Here is a 16077-nt window from a genome sequence, read left to right as displayed (position 1 = left end):
CCTGAGGACCAGAAGAAAAGGAACCTTCGTCCCTTCCCGTGGCCTCCTTTCCAAGCTGGAGCTGAAGTTTGGAAAACCTGATTGTTACAGGTATGCTGAGATATTGGTCCCTGTGCCCTCAGGTCTACTGAAGTCCCAACCAACCCCTGGCCCAGCACCATCAGTATGTTTTAAGAATAAAATTTGTATGTGTCAGTTGTCACAGTCGTACTCCCATGCACCTTTTTTTTTTTGTATTTGTACATTTTATTTTTTAATTTTTTTAAATTAAATTTATTTATTTTAATTAGAGGCTAATTACAATATTGTATTGGTTTTAGATCAAGAGATAGGTCAATGTAAGCGCTGCATTTTAAAGCCACTTCCACTCTCTGATACAATTCCCACTCCTTGAAGGCTAATCCATGTAGTTGGCCCTCCTCCTCATCTAACTACCTTCCTCAGTTGTAGAATGGCTTGGGAAACACCCTGGTTTCCTTTTCACCCTATGTCCATCCCTCATCCTGAGGTCTTTTGAAGTCTCATGGCATCTCAGTTCCTTGACTGTCTGATCTTCAGCAACTTTTTCCTCCATTGCACTTGAGCCAGGAACCCATTCTCAGATAGCTCTTCATCTGAAGTTATTCAGGACATCCATCTCTTAGGATAGCCTCCATCTTTCTGCCTGGAACCATCAGTGATTGCTATTACTCCTGTTCTGAGACCTTCAGGCCAGTGACATGAGCCTTTCCAGAATTCTCTTATGTACCTCTTGAGCATCCATTCTGTGACTTTTTAAAAAAATTTAAACTTTTAACTTTCTATTGGGTTATAGCCAATTAACAATATTGTGATAGTTTCAGGTAAACAGTGAAGGGACTCAGCCATACATACACATGTATCCATTCTCCCCCAAAACTCCCCTCCCATCCAGGCTTCCACATGACATTGAGCAGAGTTCCACGTGCTGTACAGTAGGGCCTTGTTAGCAGTGTGTATTTGTCCATCCCAAACTATCTATTCCTTCCCGCCCCATCCTTCCCTCCAGTCTATAGATTCCTTCCTAAGTCTATGAGTCTGTTTTGTAAGTTCATTTGCATCATTTTTTTTTTAGATTCCACATATAAGGGATGTCGTCTGATATTTCTCCTTCTCTGTCCGACTTACTTCACTCAGTATGACAATCTCTAGGTCCATCCATGTTACTGCAAATGGCATTTCATTCTTTTTAATGACTGAGTAATATTCCATTGTATATTTGTACCACATCTTCTTTATCCATTCCTCTGTTGATGGACATTTAAGTTGCTTCCATGTCTTGGCTACTGTAAATAGTGCTGCAATGAATGCAGGGGTGCATGTGTCCTTTCAGATCATGTTTTTCTCCAGATACATGCTCAGGAGTGGGATTGCAGGATCATATGGCAGCTCTATTTTTAGTTTTTTCAGAAACCTCCATACTGTCCTCTATAGTTCTGTGCCTTTCATTTTAAGCATTCTTAAAAGCTAAGATCTTAAACTCCTTGACCCCATCACACCTGTCTGGCCAAAGGTCTTCCTGGAATTAACCCAACTGCTCACTTTTTGGGAGAAGGCACTGGCAACCCACTCCAGTACTCTCGCCTGGAAAATCCCATGGACTGAGGAGCCTAGTAGGCTGCAGTCCATGGGTTCACTAAGAGTCGCACACGACTTCACTTTCACTTTTCACTTTCATGCATTGGACAAGGAAATGGCAACCCACTCCAGTATTCTTACCTGGAGAATCCCAGGGACCGGGGAGCCTGGTGAGCTGCCGTCTATGGGTTGCAAAGAGTCGGACACGACTGAAGTGACATAGCAGCAGCAGCAGCAACAGGTGGGAGTAGTAAAGAATCTGCCTGCCAGTGCAGGAGAAGCATGTTGGATCTCTGGGTTGGGAAGATCCCCTGGAGGAGGAATTAGCAACCCAATACAGTACCCTTGCCTGGAAAATCCCATGGACAGAGACTGAGCTACTTCCCTTTCACTTTTCACTTTCATGCATTGGACAAGGAAATGGCAACCCACTCCAGTGTTCTTGCCTGGAGAATCCCAGGGATGGGGTAGCCTGGTGGGCTGCCTTCTATGGGGTCACACAGAGTCGGACACGACTGAAGTGACTTAGCAGCAGCAGCAGCACAGTACCCTTGCCTGGAAAATCCCATGGACAGAGGAGCCTAGCGGGCTGCAGTCCTTGGGATCACAGAGTCTGACATTACTGAGCATGCATGCATGCCCGCTAAGGTCCCTGACGAGGTGAAATTCAGACTTGTTTTTTTCTTTCTTTTGCTAAGGTGCATTTTAAGGGAGACTTTCCAGATCATCTCTCAGATAGGAGAGGTATCATATCATTGCACTGCTTTCCCCTTAGTAGTAGCGTCCCCATTGATTCCCTGAAGACAGAAAGACGGGGAATAATGAGTTCCTGTTTGGGGCGGGTCCACACATCTCATGGAACTCCCTGAATTCCTGGGATGATAATTACCTTCATTTTACAGAAAATAAGAATAATGACTAACATTTACTAAGTTTATTAAGTGTCGGGTACAGTGCCGAGTGTTTTTAGAGCATCATCCCACTTGATTCTCACAGCAGTACTCTAAATTTGGAACTACTCGATGGATGGGTCAGAGAAGGGAGTGTTTTGTCCTAGGATACACAGCAGGTTAGAGCGGGCATTTGAACCAGCTCTTCCTGATTCAAGAGACTAAGCTCCTCATCGCTCATTTCTGGAAGAATTGAGGGCTTTTCTCCGTGGACGTGGAGAAAGAGGAGGAGATTCGACGGAGAAGGCCGACGTGGATTTCCAAACAACGCAACCCTAGAAGTCTCCGTGTTTTGCCAGTAAGCCAGCTGATCTCTGACCCAGGCCTTGCCTGGGGGCGGGGAAGTGGTGCGCGTGCGCACGGCGTCCCGTTCGGCCCCGCCTCCCGGGAGGGCTTCCCAGCCCGCTCTCGGCTCTGGGGCTTGCGCACTACGTCCCCAGCCAACGGCTGCTTCCCGGTCGGGGACTTCCGGTGCGCGGGGTGCGGTTCCGGGTCGTGGCGCGGCTCGGGGCAACAGGGCTGCTGCTCGGCCGGCCAGCGGCAGCGAGCGGCGGGGGTATGAGGGCGAGCCCGGAAAGCGGCTGCTGAGCCGGCCGGGAGGAGCGTCAGTCCTTGAGGATTCCGAGAGTGCGGAGCTGGGGCAGGGACCGGGGGGCGCGGGGGAGCCGGGCCCTCCCCCCAGGAACGTGTCCCAGGGCCATCCCGGCCCGTAGTGTGGCAGCAGCTTCAGGTAAAGGTTGCCCCAGCCGCTAGCTCCATCGCTCACACCCCCGCCAGCCCACCGAAGGAGCCTGGCTTCCCTCCTCACTCCTCCGCTCTCGCCGCCTCCCGGCGGACAGCCTGTCTGGCCCTTGCCCCAGTATCCAGTGAGCATCCGTTTCCTGGCCCTTTCCAGAACTGAAGGCTGTTATGAATCTGACAGCTTGGGCGTGTGATTTGGGGGAGGAGAAGCTAGTGGACTCGGTAGTATTGGGGTTTGGGGAGGGTACTGTTGACTAACAGTTTCTGGTTCTACTCGGTGTCTTAATCTTCATAACATGAAAATCAGGTTTTTAAAAGCATTGCTTGTGCATTCCCTGTCTAACGCCCCTTATCTCCATTGCCCCAAAGGAGTAAAACGGCCTTGCAGAACTGTTTTTTTTATAGGCAGAGTGCTGCTGGAACTTCGATTCAGCCTTTTGTTTATGGGAGTGGCATAGAGTCTTCTAGATCTGTTGAAGGCTGGAAAAGAAAATATCACTGTAGTTTAAACAGAAGCATTACTTTAACCAGAGACCCAAAAGTTGACTCAGAGATTGGCACAATTTTCATTCTGAATGAAATGATTTTTGAAGCCTTATCACAATCCTTGGCACTGTGCAAAAGCATCATGTTGTTGTAAACCAAAAGCAGCAAAGTTCAAAACTTCCCCAGGTGTGAACAGTCAAATGGAGACAGGTGTTTACACACATCAGTTAAAGTCAAGTCAACATTCTTACTCTGTTTTGACAAGCAGAAGGGGTGGATTCCTAATTTAAAGCGGCAGGGAAAGGAGGTACCATGTTCTATTCTTCATATTCTGTGAGTTCACACAAGATGCTCAGAAAATGCTGGAAGGGTTGTTGATGAAGGGTCGATACTTGTTTTCATCTTGTTCAATTTACACACTTGTAGGCTTGTTGGGGCCTGTGAGACTTGCTGGTGGCTCCTTTCCCATTCAGATTTATGCTCATATTTACTTTCATCTACTGTGATGCTGGAGGGTACTCAGATTCCTGGTCTGGTTTCTGATCTGGCTCCTGGCTAACTTTCCAGCTAAGCTTCAAAAGGCCTCTTACTCTGATTCTTTACTCTAGATAAGTAGGACCTGGAGTGGACTTTGTCCTTTCTTTTGTTGTTAGCACTTTCTGCCTAGATTTCTCCTTTTCTGTTTCCATCTGTTGGTGTTACCCAGGGCCCACCTGAAATTGGCCTTGCCTCAACCAGTTCAGGACAACCTCAGCTAGAAATGGTTTCTTTTCTAGAATCCTTTAAATGCTTATTATACTATGGGTTTGGCCACAAAGTTTGTTTGGGTTTTCGTACCATCTTCCAGAAAATCCTGAACGAACTTTTGGGCCAACCCAGTTGATTCCCTTAGCAAACATTATTGAGTATGGATATATTCGAGATCATCTGATGTGAACAGCTGACTCATTGCAAAAGTCCCTGATGCTGGGAAAGATTGAGGGCAGAAGGAGAAGAGAATGTCAGAGGAGGATGAGATGGCTTGGATGGCATCACTGATGCAGTGGACATGAACTTGGGCAAACTGTGGGTGATCGTGAGGGACTGAGAGGCCTGGCATGCTGCAGTTCTTAGGGTTGCAAAGAGTCAGACACAACTGGGTGACTGAAAAACAACAACATATGCCAGGTACCATGCTAGACAGTATAGGGATAAACAAGACTCGGTTCTTGCCTGCTCAGTTTAGTGAAAAAGATAAGGAAATAATTCTGACAGAGTGGTATGTACACTGGGTTGGAGTCCTTTCGGTGATTCATTGGTGGTACAGGAGGGGAAGAGGTCATCCACTTTTGAGGCATGTGCGATGACCTGATAAGGCTTCACAATGTGGGGTAAACTGAGCTTTATTATTTATTATATTGGAGAAATTATGTTAGGTTTCTCTTTTTTAATTATTTCAACTTCAATTCACTGATTAGGAGGGCTCAGGATAAATTACACACCTGGTATGAGATGGAACCAGGATCCAAACCCACGTGTGTCTTTTGCCTATATCTGTGCCTTTTATGTGTTTTTTCTTTTCTCACACCATAGCTCTCTGTATGCAAATACATATTGAAGCAACTATTCAGAGGAGAAAATATGTGTCAAAATGAATGGTGCGGATAGTTCTTTAAATGTAGAGAAGACCGTAATCTTCCAAGGCAAGATGGTAGTATGTGGGTCAGCTCAGCTTTGAATATCAGTGGACCAGACATTCTGTAGAGAATAGCCATGGACTCTGACTTCAATTCTTGGTCCCTCCTCTTAATAGCTACGTGACCTTTGGCAAGTTTCTTAATTCTTAGCATTATTTCTTTCAAGTATAGTTTGGGATAGAGACTGATACAGACTTCACAGAGTAATGTGAGCTGATACGGATAAACTGCCTGGATGTGGCAAGGTTCCCTAAGATGGTAGCTGTTAAGATGTAAAGGTGCAGTGCCTGAGGCATGGTTTTAGAGTAGTGAGTAGACCAGCCTGAATAAAGCAAGCCGTTGCTTCCTTGAGTGGGGGCGGGGGGGGGGGGTGTGTGTTAGTCCCTCAGTTGTGTATGACTCTCTGTGACCCCATGTACTGTAGTCCACCAGGCTTCTCTGTCCATGGAATTCTCCAGCAAGAATACTGGAGTGGGTTGCCTTTCCCTTCTCCAGGGCATATGCCCGACCCAGGGATCCAACATGGGTCTCCTGCATTAGCAGGTGGATTCTTTACTGTCTGAGCCACTGGGGAATACTGGGCAGTAAAGTTGGAGGGCCAGTACAGGGTCAGAGTCAGGGCTTGTATGTCAAGCAAGAGAGGTCAGTTCCAGTTTCTGCTCATAACCTTTCTTGTTAATAAATACCTTGAATATCTATGATTTATTCAGCAGTGCCAGGGAAAATGTTAGACCCAGAGACGCAAAAAGGAATATAACCAGGTCCCCACCCTGAGTGTGTTTCCTTTCCCATGGGGGAGGGGGGTGTGTGTGTGTGTGTGTGTGTGTCGTGTGCGCGCGCGCAGGTGAATTGTAGTAAAGCATTGTAGGTACTAAGATAGCAATCCCCACAAGGTACTGTGGAGCACAGAGGAAGAAGCACTGGTAATGGTAGCTCGGGAGCACTTAACTGTGTACCAGCATTATGTTAAATGCATTAACTCATTTATTCCTCTACAGGATGTGTTATAAGTATTTTGATGTTACAGATGAGGAAACTAGAGCACAGAGAGGTTAAATGAATTCCTTTAGTTTATGGAGTTGATGGAGGTGAGAGTAGAGGGGATTATCTGCTAGACTTTGGTAACTCTCCTTTTTAGAACTATGTCACATTCTTTCTTCTTTATGATGTGCATGGCTTCAAAGAAGAGTCAGCCCTTGAGCCCTAGCTTCAGTGTGCTTGTCACTGCGCTGGGCAGTAGGAATAATGGGGAATGAACACGATTGCTACAACTCAAGGAGCTCATTACCTTATCTGTCATGTTTGGTATATATATTTAAGTGGGATGTCTATTTTGCTTGTTGACTCATAACTGAAGACTTTAGAAACTGTTGCAGTTCAGTGGATTGTATGTGCTTCATCTGAGAGAATTAGCTGTAAATCTGTTACTCAGATTGTTGTTTTTCAGTCACTCAGTCGTGTCTGACTCTTTGTGACCCCATGAATGGCAGCACATCAGGCTTTCCTGTCCTTTACTATCTTTTGGAGTTTGCTCAAACTCATGTCCATGGAGTTAATGATGCCATCCAACCATGTCATCCTCTGTCACCCCCTTCTCCTCCTGCGCTCAATCTTTCCCAGCTTCAGGGTCTTTTCCAATGAGTCAGCTCTTTGCATCAGGTGGCCAAAGTATTGGAACTTCTGCATCAGTCCTTCCAATAAATATTCAGAGATGATTTCCTTTAGGATTGACTAATTTGATTTTCTTGCAGTTCAAGGGACTCACAAGAGTCTTCTCCAGCACCACAGTTCAAAAGCATCAGTTCTTTGGCACTCAGCCTTCTTTATGGTCCCTTCTCACATCCGCACTTGACTACTGGAAAAATCATAGCTTTGACTATATGAACCCTTGTCGGCAAAATGACGTCTCTACTTTTTAATATGCTATCTAGGTTTGTCATAACTTTCCTTCTAAGGAGCAAGCGCCTTTTAATTTCATGGTTGCAGTCACTATTCACAGTGATTTTAGAGCCCAAGAAAATAGAAGTCTGTCACTGTTCCCATTTTTTCCCCATCTATTTGCCATGAAGTGATGGGACTAGATGCCATGATCTTAGTTTTTTGAATGTTGAGTTTTAACTTGACCTTGTGTTTTCTGTGAGTTTGAAGTTTTTCAGAAGTTTTGACCTCAAAGATAGCACATTTCAGCTTGTGTTAAATTTAAAATAACTGAGTGCTTATAGTCATTGTTAGATGTTTTTGTGTACCTTATTTTCTTCAATCTGCATGATTCTGTGGATTTGTTAATTTAGTTCTCTCTCTTTTATTTTTCCAAATTTTTATTTGTTATTTATTTTTGGCTGAGCTGGGTGTTTGTTGCTGCACGGACTTTCTTCAGTTTCATGAGGGGGTCTCCTCTCTACTTGTGATGCTCAGGCTTCTCATTGTGGTGGCTTCTCCAGAACATGGGAGAACATGGGCTCCAGAGTGCTTGGACCCAGTAGTTGTGGCTCACGGGCCTAGTAGCTTTGTGGTATGTGGAATCTCCCTGACCAGGGATCAAACCCAGGGATCAAACCCGTGTTTCCTGCATTGGCAGGCAGATTTCAACTACTGGTCCACCAGGGAAGTCTTAGTTCTCTTTTGAACTCTGCCTCAGGAGTCTCCAAATCAGATGCCCATGATGTAACAGAAAGAGTAGGACAGACCTTGTGAACTGGAGGGCACGTGACCAGTCTAAAAGCAGCAGTCACTACTCAGCTCCAATCACTTGTCACTGTGTGAGGAAGTGAGCCCAGTGTCCCTAGATCTTCCAGTTGTTTTCAGGAGGGCTGCTGGAAGTCTGAATTTTAATGTATTTAGTTTTTAAAAATTTGCGTTAAAAAAATACCATGTAGATCAAAACACATTTGTGGGCTGTGTAGAGTCTTAGGCTGCCTGATTGTGAGTCCTGACCTACCTGCTCACTGACATTTTGGTACCCACTGTTCAAAGCAGGAGGTCCAACACAGTTGTGATCATTGATCAGAAATCGACTGGTAAATTGCTGGAGTGAGGGGGTGTTGGATTGGAGTCATACTGATACCTGGGAAAGTGGCAGGGCGAGTGCTTTTATTGTATAATCAGGCTACATGAGGGATGGGGTTTGGGTGAGATGATGGTCTTGTAGTAGTTTTGTGCCCGTAGCGCTTTAAATGCTACCAAGTCTCCCGTCTCTTTTGGTCCTCTCTATAGTACATGAAGTGAACAAGGCAGGGTGGTTATCATAACCTCTGGAGATGAAGAAATTGGTGCCCAGTGATTTACAGTTTAGTAGGAAGTGCACTTGACTGAGAGGGACTTGAATTCTGAACGCTGGTATGCCAGCGTTTTGATTTTGGTCAAGTCAAAAATCCTTGTATCTTTTTTCTCATCTGGATAATAATGAGGGAGCTCAATTGAAGTCTTGGTGAGGTCTTTTCAGGATGCTAAGCTTTCTGATTCTAATTGACATGCTTAAAGCTGCACAACTGATTACTGGCAGACCCCAGTGGAGAACAGTTCAAATCTAAAATGCTGCTTCTCTCTTGTTGGCAGGTAGGGAGCCACTGTTGAGCTTTTCCCTCTGTTCTTTGTTCATTACTTCTGGGAAAGGACCTTGACAGGCCAGGCACTCCCCACATGCATAGAGTGCTTTGTTGACTCTATATACACAAAATTGGAAGGAGGCAGAGAGACACCCAGCCTAGTGAGAGAAATATGGTCAGGGAGCTCCCAGCTCAAGAGTTTAATTTATTTTTATTTTAATACCCAGCTTCCACAAAGTGAAAATTGAAGAAATATTTGTCTTCTAGATACTTGTTTTCATTCATATTCTATCATATAAGGAAATAACATAGAATATAAAAATGAAAAAAAATTCTGAGCAGTCATTCAAAATTTATTAACTCTAGTTGGCAGCAGCCTAGGTATATTGAGGAAATAGATTTAATATAGGAAGCACAAAATTTGGACCCAAAGAATAAAACAGTTTTAAGTAATTGAAAGTGAGAAAAATGGGAGCAGCCACTTCAACAACAAAACTTAAATTCTGGAAATAGCAAGAAGGTATTAGAATAACTAGTGGAATTAAATTATGGTAATTGCTTGTGAAAGAAATTGAATATTATGTCACACTTACCTCTAAATATATGCAGTGTTACAGTCATATCCTATACTTGAGTATACTTTTATGAATATGCTTTTATTATTGATGCTGTCAAAATGGACCAAATGTGTAAAACTTAAAAAAAAAATCACATTTTAGTTCCCTGTGGACTCATTTTAAGGTACTGTATTATAAATAAGTACTGTTTCAGCAGAGAAATTGGTAGAAAATGGTTTGAAGGGATGGTTTTCTTTTTAAAACAAACTTTTTAATCTGTGCTTTAGTTGCTGACATACTGGAGGCTAACAAAGAGGAACTGAGATGCAGCCTTGAAACTTGAAGCAGAGTGAGCTGGGGCTTTGGAGTCACACTCACCTGGATGCGAATATTGGCTCTTTCGTTTATTAGCTCTGTGACCCAGGCAGTACTGCCACTCTCACATGGTATGTGGGAGGTTGCACATGAGGAGTAAGTACCTCTACCATGATACTTTTGGAGGGATGTAGGTGCCGGCATAGGAGAAGGCAATGCCAACCCACTCCAGTACTCTTGCCTGGAAAATCCCATGGACGGAGGAGCCTGGTGAGCTGCAGTCCATGGGGTTGCGAGGAGTCGGACACAACTGAACGACTTCACTTTCACTTTTCACTTTTATGCATTGGAGAAGGAAATGGCAACCCACTCCAGTGTTCTTGCCTGGAGAATCCCAGGGATGGCGGAGCCTGGTGGGCTGCCGTCTACGGGGTCACACAGAGTCGGACACGACTGAAGCGACTTAGTGGCAGCAGCAGGTACTAGCATTCAGGGGCACAAGCCATTCAGGTTAGTACAATGCAACAAGAAATGATTTTATGGAGTGGTTGTAAAGGAATGAGACTTATTTTCTTGTCTGGATCATGAAATTAGTCTTGTTAATTTCTAGTTGTGCTTTGTGAATTAACGTGCCTATGAACCAAGCACTGTTGAGAAAAGGGTCTCAGTATGCTATTTTTAGGCTATTAAATGAATTGATCTGTTAAATCACAATAAACACCTCCAGTTGTTTATATTACCTTTTAGTGTGCCCATGACTGCCTTTTGAAGTTGTTAGAGCTAGGAGTATATTATGTGTTCCCTGCCCCCATTTTACAAATGCTGAAACTGAAGCTTAGAGAAGTAAAGTGATTAAAGGTAGAGAGCTACTGATAATGGCAAAGCTGTGCTTTGAACCTTTGGTGTTTTTTTTTTTTTTTAACTGTAAATACCACAGGGCTTTTTTCGCTCTTCCATGCTGCTCTAGATTTGAATATTGGAAATGGCCCTTGTTTTGGGAGGATCATCAAGTCAGTTTAAACTTACTGCCTGTAGAAAATTGTTGTTGATTATATTGTGGGAGTGTTTGGTTACAAGTATACACTTAAGATTTGAAGTTTAAAGATTTAACAGAACTCTAATAATACTCATTGCTGGCAGAGGTTGGTAGTGAGATGACCACTCATATCACCAGTGGGAATAAAAATTGGTAAAACTTTTCTGGCAAATGCTTTGGCAGTGTTATCACAAGCCTTTAAAGTCATATATGCCTTTTGAGTTTGTAATCCCATTACTAAGAATCTTTGTTAAAGAAATAATCAGAAATGTAGAAAAGTATTCACGTTCAAAGATGTTCACTGTGGAAGTATTTATAATAGCAAAAATTAGAAACAACTGTAGTATTCAAAAAAAAGATAAGAGAAATTTTGGAAAAAGCATGATTGAAAATACTGTACAAGCATTTTAGATGTTTTAGAAGAATTTTAGTGACATATTAATATGCTCATATAATATGAAGTGAAGAAAGGATATAAAACTATGTAAAGTATGATCTCAATATCAAATATATAAAGAGAAGAAACAGGTGGTGAGATTATAGGCCTTTATGCTTTTTCAGTTTTCCAGACTATTCTCTCATAAGCATAAATTGTTTTTCACTAAAAAAAATCCTTTTAGTTTAACTTGTAATTGAAAAATACAAGTACTTTTGCACATCATTTTGAAAGTTTTCCCTAATGCAGGTGATGTGAAGTTATAAATGGATTGTATTTTCAATAAGTTAGTTTTAACCTCAGTTGTTTAATGATTAAAATATGGTTTCATCTTTTTTTTTTTTTTTTGGCTGTACCACAGTGCTTCATGCAAGGTCTTAGTTCCCTGACTAGGATGAAATCCTTGCCCTCTGCAGTGGAAGCACAGAATCTTAACCACTGGGCTGCCAGGGAAGCCCCTGGGTTTCTGTATTTTGACATAAAGGATATTGAAGTTGCCAGGCTAGCCTCCTCTTCTGCCCTAAACTATCCTGAAAGAAGAGTCACATTTGTGTTGGTAGTTCCTGTGACCCAGTGCTCCCCTCACCTCTTCAGTGGCCAGTGGGACAGCAAGCAGCCATGTGGCAGCTGTCTTTCCTAGAGGGTACATGCCTGTCTCCATAAGGCTGGTTGTTGGCATATAGAACTTTTTTTGTGAGTTGAATATTTGTATCTTGGGAAGTGCGTTTTTGGTATGGAAAATTATAAGTATGAATTTCTATTTCACTTTTAAAAATTTTGTAGGAAAAAATTAAAGATCAAAGTTTGTTTGAATTTTAATTTTTCTGATAACAGTATTCAAGATGTATGAATATTAAAATGTCATGAAGAATTGTGCCTTTTACTCTTTTCTGATTATATACTTCATCATTGAAATTGCGATAATTTCAGCATGTACAGTTAAGCATGATGTCTAGTTGTTGTTTTTTTTAATATGCATGGTAATTCTCCTAAATATAATATACAAAAGCATGCAGAAAATTTAACAGAGTATTTTAGCATATTTAAATTGGGAAAATACTAGGCAAGATGTTTCTTTTTGTAAACTGCTTCTGTCCAAAGCATTCTGTATATTATCAGAATGAAAAATGACAGCACTTTGTCATCTGTTCAGATTGATATTGCACTCTTTGCAACGACAGCTGAAAAGGCCCACAGGTGCCATAGAAAGAGGTGACCATGTTGTCATATTTCATTTCGGCCTCCCTCTGCAAAGCCATAATTACCTAATTAGGTTGTTAATTAGGAGATTAGCATTTCACTATGTTGATAGAATGCTCTTTACCGGCGTGGGGCTAGATACAGATTTGTCTACCCTAATTTATAATCTCTGCCTTTTTTGTGCTTATTTATTTGCTTAAGATCCTGATGTGGGGCAATTCAGTTTACCTGAGAAACAGTTTGTTTACAAGCTAATGAAGCTTTGATTGCTGGATTAAAGTTGCTGAGTTAAAATATGAACAGAATTAAAAGGGTGGTCACATCCCCAAAATGATAATAAAAATTCCGAGTTAGTGTAACTTGTGTTCTCATTAGCATAGGGAACAAACACATGAGGAGAACTGAAGTAGTTGGTAAGAAGTCCAAAATATAAAAAGTGTGAGATGTGATCGAGATTTACATATCCTAAACTAGGCAAAGGAAAGTAGTTGTCTTTAATGACAAATCTCTGTCATTTATACTTGAGATATAAAACATGTTAAGTATTTTTAGTGTATTTCAGAAGCTGAAGCTTAGTTGATGTAGTAGTGTTAGTCGCTCAGTCGTGTCCGACGCTTTGCGACCCCAGGGACTGTAGCCAGCTAGGCTCCTCTGTCCATGGAATTCTCCAGGCAAGAATAATGGAGTGGGGTGGCCATTTCCTTCTCCAAGTTGATGACTTCAGAACAAACATATTCAGTCTTTAGACTGCCTTAGATAGTCACCATGCAGGTTTATTTCATTTGTACCTTCTGATCGTTAGTCTGTGCTTAGAACATTCTCTTCCCTTAGTCTGTGCAGTCCTGAGTGCTTATGGAATTCGAAGTATTTCACAGTAACCTTCACTTGGTCAGCTATTTGGAGTAAGCTGTGTTTCTTTTAAGTGTGTGGACATTGTTTTTGCGTGGAGGGTAGAAGAGGGCTGGTTAAAAAAGTATCCACTTGTTTTTACTCCAGTGCATGATTTGACCGTAATGTTTGCAATTTGCATTACATGTACCTTTATCACTCTTTCCAGTTAAGGAGATTTAAGCCCTAAAACAAAACTGTTAGGAGCACTGTTCCCACTGAGGAGGTGGTAGTTTTCCTCCTTTTGATTGTGTTTGGTATTAGCTGTTTAAGTTGTAGAAAATGTGTGTGTGCTTAAGCCCTTTTCCCCCATAGTGATTATGAAAAATTGCATTTGATTGTATCTGTAATTTTCTTCAAAATAAAAAAAATTGAAAGATATTGTTATATGAAGAAAATATATGTGAAATCTTCCATGTAGTTAGTTAAGCTTTTTGCTTAATTGTAGTCATTCATTTATTCAGTCAGCCTTTGTCAAATATGTATTAGGCACTAGTCCTAAGTCTGGGAATCGAGCAATGAAGACTACAGGCACAGACCCAGTGCTTGGTGGGAATTGTAGTCCAGTAATGGAAGCCCAGCATAGTTTGAGAAGTACAACTTGTGTTAGAGTAATGAAGGGAAGGTGAGTAGGGAGTTGTACAATGCTGGACTTAATAAGGTCAGACCTTCCTAGAATAGGCAGGTGCTGTCGAAATTGAGATCTGAAGGGTGAAGGAGAAAGTGATATTTAAGGCAGGTGAAAGGAGAGAAAAAACTGTTCAAAAGCTGGAAGAATGCTGACAGTTGAGTATGGCTAGTGTAGAAAGAACAAAGGTGATAAATGGAAGATGGGGCAGCAGAGGCAGCAAGTTCAGTTATATTAAAGAGTTTGGGAAGTTATTGGGCTTCCCTGGTGGCTCAGTGGTGAAGAACTCACCTGCCAACGTAGGAGATGTGGGTTCCATCCCTGGGTCAGGAAGATGCCCTGGAGAAGGAAGTGGCACCCACTCCAGTATCCTTGCCTGAGAAATCCCATGGACACAAGGAGCCTGGCGGGCTACAGTCCACGGGGTCCCAGAGTCCGACATGACTGAAGTGACTTAGCATGCAAGCATCAAATAGAGAAGAGGTCCGTGAGCCTTATTATCCAACATGACCCCAAAATATACAGTACTAGCCATTAGTTATCTTTTTTGGTGAATTGGAGAGAATACTAGTATTTGAGTGTTACAGTTGGGCCTTGCATTGTGACAGTAGCTTTGTGAGATATGGGATAATGTCTTACTGAGGTCCAGAGGTATTGTGATTGCACAGTTTTCTCAGCTACTGTCTGGTGAATTGGGAGCACACAGAATCTTTCCAAGCCTTTGTGTCATCTGTCATGCGATGTTGTCATCCTTGTTGTGTCCCCTTCCCTTTATTTATTTCAAAATGGAGAGAATTCAGTGCCCGCCACAACCCCGGCAAAGGACCAGTAGCTCAGTAGGTTGCTGACCAAGGCATCCTATTAACCTTGTGGCTTCCAGACCCAGCTCTGGGGTGGATTAAAGCAACGTCTGGTGCTTCAGTAGGAGAAGCTGCTCAGTGCAGGTGTTCGTTTGCTTCAGCAAAGTTACAAGCGCTCTAGGCTTTAATTTCCCTCAATTAGAACTGTAGCTTGGCTACCTTCTCCCAAGGTCACCGATGTATATGGGAGTTCTCCTCCTTTCCCCAGGGGAAAAGTCTTGGCATCTCTGACTTTCGGGGGAGGAATTCGATATCTCATTGATATAATCAACTTGTATTGCAAATTGTTTTAATTTTTTATGGTTACTGTTTCCAGTACTGTTCAATTTACTGATTTGTTGGTGTGTTTGTGATGGAATCATCTGAACTAGAAGAAATTCTGGAGGGCAGCATGGATTCTAGCCTTTCTGTGTTTCTATCCCAACCCTTTTAAAATTGAGATGTAATTCATGTATCATAAAGTTTACTCTTTTAAAAGTGTACACTTTAACAGTTTATCACCCCTAAAGAAACCCCATACCCATTAGCAGTCACTCCTTCTTCCCTCCACCAACCACTGGCAACCATTAATTTACTTTGTGTCTCTATGGATTTGCCTATTCTGAACCTTTTGAACAGAAATGGAATCACACAATATGTGGCCTTTTGTGTCTGGCTTCTTTTATTTAGCATAGTTTTATTGTTCATCCATATTGTAGTATATATCAGTACTTCATTTATTTTTATTGCTGAATAATATCCCATTGTACGAAAGTACCACATTTTGCCTATCCATTCATCAGTTGATAGAGATTTGGGTTGTTTCCACTTTGGGGCTATTATGAATAATACTGCTGTGAACATTCCTGTACAAGTTTTTGTGTGAGCATATGTTTTCATTTCTATTGGTATATTACCTTGGAGTGGATTGGGTAGGCTGCAGTCCATGGGGTCGCTAGGAGTCGGACATGACTGAGCAACTTCACTTTCACTTTCATGCATTGGAGAAGGAAATGGCAACCCTCTCCAGTGTTCTTGCCTGGAGAACCCCAGGGATAGGGGAGCCTGGTGGGCTGCCGTCTCTGGGGTCGCACAGAGTCAGACACGACTGAAGCGACTTAGCAGCAGCAGCAGCATGGTAACTCTGTTTTAACTGAGAAACTGCCAAATTGTTTCCAAAGGTG

The 16077-nt window shown here is 42.5% G+C and overlaps 1 protein-coding gene across 13 annotated transcripts in view; it reads left to right on the top strand.

Moving 5' to 3' along the window:
- Positions 1 to 3030: 3030 nt before the first annotated feature.
- The window catches only part of MAPKAP1 (MAPK associated protein 1), a 232872-nt gene continuing 219825 nt past the window's right edge, over positions 3031 to 16077 (top strand). For 6 of the 13 annotated variants that reach the window (XM_005213147.5, XM_024998825.2, XM_059891328.1 and 3 more), the window contains exon 1: positions 3031 to 3276. The gene's annotated coding sequence lies outside the window, so the exon portion shown is untranslated. Of the gene's footprint in view, positions 3413 to 9838; positions 10023 to 16077 lie in introns of all 13 variants that reach the window. The other 7 variants (XM_010810348.4, XM_024998824.2, XM_059891327.1 and 4 more) reach the window with 6 other exon arrangements.

The sequence above is a fragment of the Bos taurus genome, chromosome 11, assembly GCF_002263795.3.
Source record: "Bos taurus isolate L1 Dominette 01449 registration number 42190680 breed Hereford chromosome 11, ARS-UCD2.0, whole genome shotgun sequence".
NCBI classification, from domain to species: domain Eukaryota; kingdom Metazoa; phylum Chordata; class Mammalia; order Artiodactyla; family Bovidae; genus Bos; species Bos taurus.
This window is presented reverse-complemented; position numbering and strand designations above follow the sequence as displayed.